Source organism: Gallus gallus, chromosome Z (genome assembly GCF_016699485.2).
Source record: "Gallus gallus isolate bGalGal1 chromosome Z, bGalGal1.mat.broiler.GRCg7b, whole genome shotgun sequence".
NCBI classification, from domain to species: domain Eukaryota; kingdom Metazoa; phylum Chordata; class Aves; order Galliformes; family Phasianidae; genus Gallus; species Gallus gallus.
Window position 1 is genome coordinate 44,000,307 of NC_052572.1, and position 5,037 is coordinate 44,005,343.

Here is a 5,037-nt window from a genome sequence, read left to right on the forward strand (position 1 = left end):
TCTCAGTACCCTTCTCATTCGTATTGATGTGGTGATTTTCTTCAGTCTTTGTTAGGCAAAGAGTACGGAAGGGGGGGGTGCCACATCTTCCTCAATACGTTCTTCAGGCACTCCCTAAGGCATGTCACAAGTTGTCCTTTTAATTTGTGCAGGATATTCTTGCAGTGTGTGTTACATATATTTTTTTCATGCTGGCTATACGTAAGTTGCTACTAGCTTATATATGTATGCATATATTATTTTACTTATATACTGAGTGTACGTTGTTGGGGAAGGTTTATCTAGAGTATGAGCAATGAAAACTACCAGAGAACCCTCATAAAGTAGAAAGACCCCTGAAAAGAGTTATTAATTGTAATAAAGGACCCAAATGGTAGCAGAGGTCATGAAATTAACAAAATTCTTATCTTGTTTCTGATGCAGAAACAACATTCAATTCCCACAGACTATTCAGTGGATTAAGAATTGGTTGCCAGGTCACAGCCAAAGGGTTGTGACCAATGGTTCTATGTCAGGGTGGAGGCCGGTCACAAACAGTGTCCCTCAGGGTTGGTCTTAGGACCGGTGCTCTTCAACATCTTCATCAATGACATAGACAAGGGCATTGAGTGCACCCTCATTTTAAATCACCCTACATTTGCAGATGACACAAAGTTGAATGGTACAGTCGATGCACTAGAGGGAAGGGAAGCCATCCAGAGGGACCTGGACAGGCTAGAGAAGTGGGCTCATGAGAACCTAATGGGGTTCAACAAGACCAAGTGCAAGGTGCTGCATTTGGGCCTCGGCACCCTCAGGTATGTATTAGGTAAAAACTGGGGGAAGAGCTCCTTGAGAGCAGCCTGGTGAAGAAGGACTTGGGGGTCATGGTGGATGAGAAGCTGGACATGAGTCAGCAGTGTGTGCTTGCAGCCCAGAAGACCAACTGCATCCTGGGCTGCTTTAGAAAAGGAGTGGCCAGCAGGGAAAGCGAGGTGATTGTCCCCCTCAGCTCTTGTGAGGCCCCATCTGGAATACTGTGTCCAGGCCTGGGGCCCTCAGCACAAAGAAGACACGAAGCTCTTGGAGCGGGTCCAGAGGAGTACCACTGAGATGATCAGAGGACTGGAATACCTCTCCTAGGAAGAAAGGTTGAGGGAACTGGGATTGTTTAGCTTGGAAAAGAGAAGGCTCTGGGGAGACCCCATTGTGGCCTTCTAGTACTTGAAGGGAGTGTATAAACAGGAGCGGGAATGACTGTTTACGAGGGTGGATAGCGATAGGACAAGAGGGAATGGTCTTAAACTAAGACAGAGGAAATTGAGGTGTGATATTAGAAGGAAGTTTTTCACACAGAGGGTGGTGTCACACTGGAACAGGTTGCCCAGAGAGGTGGTGGATGCCCCATCTCTGGAGGCATTCAAGGCCAGGCTGGATGTGGCTCTGGGCAGCCTGGTCTAGTGGCTGGCCACCATGCACATAACAGAGGGGTTGAAATTGGCTCATTAGGGTCCTTTTTAACCCAGGCGCTTCTATGATACTTTGTGAGTAGGAAGCAAGAATTACATACACATAGCATCTACTGTTGTGGTTTTCGATTTTTGTTGTCGATATTCCACACCAGAACATCACGCAGAACAGTGGGAGTTAAAGGGTTAAGTCAGTTCCATGTTACCGCCTTCTTGGGCATTTTGGGTTCCCGGAAGGGAGGGGCGGCATCCCCCGAGGACTTGGTGCGAAGAGGAAGCGAGGTGGAGCTCCGTACTGGACCGCAGCTGCTCTTTACTTCTGGCCGTGTGAGCTCGCCGCGGAGAAAAGCACGTGCTTCCCTCACACTATCTCGTACTTTGGGTACTGTTGTCTCTCTTATTTTGTTTGATTTGGTTAAGTTTAGTAAATTACCGTTCCTTCTCAAATCGTTGCCATTGTGTTTTCTCTTTGTTAAAACTATCTACCAGCTCTCTACCCTTCCCCCTCTCCTGGAGCCGGCCGGGTCACGCGGCAAGCCATTAGTACCACTTCCTTTCCCCCCCCTCTTTTCCCTTCACTCCTTTGTCTCTCTGTCTCTTCCCCCCCCCCCCCCGGGGTCTGTGCACCCCTGTCATGGACTTATATCTAGGGGTAACCCCGTGACATCTACCATCTTAACTCTACAGTGAGTATACCTTTTTACCTTTTATTTTTTAACCAAGTTTTACCTTTTTACCTTATTTACCTTTTTTCTTCCTTTTCAGGAGTCATAAAAACTAGCTGCAGCATTCCGTGCATCAGATGAACTGGGTTTAAAAGCAGCTTCTAATGGCTTGTGTACAGGAATTTCCTACCTGTTTCATACTGCTTTTACGTAAGAATAGCTTCCACATGAGGATGCATGACAGAGAAAGGCTAAACAGAACAATGGAAGTAGTAAACAGAAAAAGAAAAATATGCAGACAAGTTGGAAAGATAATTGGGAACAGGTGCCAAATAAATATACAGTTCTTCACAGACATGAGATTTTGATATGATTTTCTTCCCTAAATGGGAGAAAACCTGTCAACAAGGAACACTACCAGAAGCCAAGTGAGTCTGAATTCAGATTGTAGTTATTGAAACAGAAGTATTTTTTGAAGTGTCAGGCTGTCGATGTTTCTATTTTTGTAGACTCTGCTCTTGCTTGAGATAAGCGTATACAAGAAGATAATGAAGTCTGGAGAAGAGTACTTAGTGTTTGAAGACAGTTTTGAGCTGAATTTGCTGATCCAAAGCTAAAATGATTTGAGTCAGCATAGGTTTAGGCAAATCACATCTAGCAAAGAGCAACACAAACATTGCTTAGAAAATAGTGCAAGCTGAGCTGTGTCGTTTAAGGTACTTCTTTACAAATTGCACAGGACAATCAGGAGTAGTATCAAACTGCAATCTTTTGCCAAAATAGCACCATTGCATGGTGTGCCTACATCCATTCACGTTGCCTTGAATCAGCACAGCTGCGAATGCTTGGCAAGAGCACTGGCATGTCACTCCTGCATGCATACATGCACCATGTGGAAAAGGATAAAAGGTGTCCAGGATATCAGTACAGGTGATCCTTCCCTACGTTCATATACATTTAGTGATTTTCCTCTCCCCACACCTAATATGAGTACGGTGAAACATCAGCACTAGTTCTTTTGATCTCCCAGGCCAGCTCAGGGTTTTGGGGCTTGAAACTAACAAAATTTTCTTTCTAACTCAAGGAATGCAGGATTTTTGGACACATACACGCACAGCAAGCAAACAAAAACAACAACAACAACAAAAAACCAAGAATAAATAAATCTATGCTTTGCAAGGCTCACAGGGGACCTAACATCCAGGAACAGCTTTCCAGTTGATGACTTCCTGCCTCTGTGAAAGAAATCTGAACAAAATGTCCTCTATCAAATCTTTGTTTAGGGTCCAACTAGTACTTTTCCAGAAGTCCTGAAAAGCTTTTCTACATCCTTGAAATTTTCTTAATCATTTTTCCTTCTTCAAAATGCTTAGTCAAATAATCTCTTATGCCCACACAATCTGAATTGTTAAAAATGTCCTATTCACCTTTTTTTTAAATTTGTTTGTATTATGCACTTTTTTCTCTGTTGTAGATCTTTGAAATTCACTATTTAAAATGAAATCCAGCTCTTCCAAAGAAACCCATCCCACTCTGTCCTTCCAGAGACCTTCTCACTTCAGACAAAAGTGTATTTTCTTTTGTATTTCTAAACATTAGCACATCTTCCCTTAAAAGCAACAAAAAAGAACATGGGTTGATGTTCAAATTCACGCAATCCCTCTTGCCGCAGCTGGGAACTCTCCAGTACTTAAAAGTCTCAAGACATCTTACTTGTTCCTATTCTTAACGTTTCTACTGATACCAGGTGGCTGTTCTTTCCAATAAGCAATTATGTTCCTTTGAAGCAACGGCATTTCTCTGTGGGAATCAGGGAACAATAAATCAGGAAAAAAAACCAAACAAACAGGTCACAAGCTGTACTCAGCCTCACAGGGTGGAGAACAAGCCATTATGAAGGACAGAAAATGGGCATTGGACTGACTCTGTCATTCTCTTATGAATAAAGATTTTGCTTTGCTTCAGTAAAACAGCATTTTGTAACATATTTAAAATTAAAGGCCATGAATTGTTCTATAAATCTTGAAGTATCTTGATCATCCTGGAAACTAAAAATCCCCTGTGTATTTGCTAACACAAACAGGGCAAACAAATTACAGAGTATTTGAGAGCACAAAATTAAACTTACTGGAAGACTGTGAAGGGACTTTCTAAAGTACACACAGCTGCTGGACCCAATAGTTACATGGGTTTTCTGCCTCTGTGTTGGTATTATGTAACTATCCGTCAGGCTTGCAGGGATCTTTTCTTGTGACTTACTGGCTTGACTCAGTCCATGGTCTGCACCAGCAGTGAGGCTGAGCCATTGCTGCCAACCATGGCTGTCAAGGTCCAAAGGTGGCTGTATCTGCCACAGGACCCCTGCCATGGCCCACTGTGTAAGCATTAGTCCAGTGCCTAAACAGTGGTCAGAACCCACAGTTATATTAGTACATTGTCAGCACACCACTCCAAAATGTCTTCTAACTGCATGATGCCCAAGAAATTCTTTTAAACACATGGAAGCAAGTCAATAAGATATTGCCTTTTCAACTCAGTATTTTGGACTATTTTAAGGCCTTTCAGAACATGAAATATTCCCAACTTCTTGGGACACCTGAGTCAAAAGAGTCATGACCTCCACAATCTAAGAGGTGCCTACCCAGTCTGCAGCTGAGCATGTCCAAACATCTCAGGTAGTCCATGACTTCTGATTGATGGGTATGGTAGGTTTGATGGTTGGACTAGATGATCTTAGAGGTCTTCTCCAACCTTAATGATTCTATAATTGTTCAGGTAGCACCAGCAGTGACACTGAAGGCAATCAGCTCAGGTCAGATCCTTGCACCAAGGAATTCTCCAGCATCTTATCTCAGTCCCACTAAATGGAATCCACTGAACCTTTCATTTCACTACTCATAGAAACACTCAGGTTGGAAAAGATA

General features: G+C 43.1%; 1 long non-coding RNA gene across 1 annotated transcript; it reads left to right on the top strand.

Moving 5' to 3' along the window:
- Positions 1 to 1,693: 1,693 nt before the first annotated feature.
- Positions 1,694 to 4,133, top strand: LOC121108566. The gene is made up of 2 exons (XR_005843188.2): positions 1,694 to 1,830; positions 2,214 to 4,133. It is a non-coding gene; the product is annotated as an uncharacterized LOC121108566 (long non-coding RNA).
- The last annotated feature ends 904 nt before the right edge of the window (positions 4,134 to 5,037 follow it).